Here is a 1,432-nt window from a genome sequence, read left to right as displayed (position 1 = left end):
GATCAGGAAACTAGATTATTTCACAGGTGTGTTAAGGATGGTGTGTGTATGAACATGTTAATTGAAATGCCAAAAGTAATGGTGGCCATCTTCTCTTTGTCTCATCAAGAAAGGGATTTCTTATTAATAAAGTTGATATTAGCTATTACTATCAGAAGCTATTCTTTGACCAATTATTTACATTCGGGTACCAGTCTAGGTGCTAAAGTTACGGTGATGACCGCATGGGCAAAAACGTGTAATCCCTGCTCTCAAGCAAATTCCACAAGTAGAAAACAGGGCAGATATTAACCCAAATCATCACAACTGTGGATGTTTAATTACAAAATGGAATTGGTTTTCTTTTTGTTTTATAATTTCTAAAGTATTTTATATTGAAATATAGTTGATTTCAAGTTTAGTATTAGTTTCAGGTATATTGCAAAGTGATTCAGTTATACATACATACATACATGTTGTTTTCAGATTCTTTTCCCATATAGATCCTTATAGAGTACTGAGTTCCCTGTGCTATACAGCAGGTTCTTATTTATTTTATATAAAGTAGTGTGTATATGCTAATCTCAGACTCCTAGTTTATCCCTTCCTATCCCTTTGGTAACCATAAGTTTCTTTTCTATGTCTGTGAGTCTATTTCTGTTTTGTAAGTAAGTTTATTTGTATCATTTTTTAAATTGCACATATAAGTGATACCATTTATTTGTCTTTTTCTTTCTGACTTACTTAGTATCGTAGTCTCTAGGCTTATCCAGGTTGCTGCAGATGGCATTATTTCATTCTTTTTTATGGCTGAGTAATGTGGAATTAGTTTTCCGAAGGCAGGAAGTATAGTTCTATAAGGGCAGTGAGTGAAGTTGCTCAGTCGTGTCTGACTCTTTGTGACCCCATGGATTGTAGCCTGCCAGGCTCCTCCATCCATGGGATTTTCCAGTAGCCAATGGTTAATTCCCCTCAAGCTGATTCTTCGATTGCTACCCAGAGGCGGAGTTAGAATGGAGCAGATGAAGGAGGGGTGGAAGACCATAGCAGATAGAAGCATGTAGCTGACCCAGGAGGATGGAGGGAGGGAAAGACTGGCGTGAAAGGCTGGAGAGGGTTCAGAGGGCCAGTCTCACTGGGTCTTTCAGATCATTCAAGGCACATGATCTTTGTCTAAGGACTTTGGAAGTCCATAAGGGATTTCTAAACAGAAAAGATCTTTCTTGCCAAAGTGTGAAGAACAGTTTGATGTGGGTGTCAGAACTAAAGGGAGACACTGGTGGAAAAGTCTGTTGCAGTAGTCGGGGGAAAGACGATGCTTATTTAGATTAGAGCACTATAGTCAGACATGAATGTATTGAGAGATATTTTAGTAGTCTGACGGGTGGAATAGGTTGAAAATGGAGGTGAGAGAGAAAAGGAAGGGAAGTCAAACATAATTCCTACCTATATA

The sequence above is a fragment of the Bos mutus genome, chromosome 27, assembly GCF_027580195.1.
Source record: "Bos mutus isolate GX-2022 chromosome 27, NWIPB_WYAK_1.1, whole genome shotgun sequence".
Lineage (NCBI taxonomy): Eukaryota > Metazoa > Chordata > Mammalia > Artiodactyla > Bovidae > Bos > Bos mutus.
The sequence above is the reverse complement of the archived record's forward strand: the minus strand, read 5'-3'. Positions refer to the sequence as shown.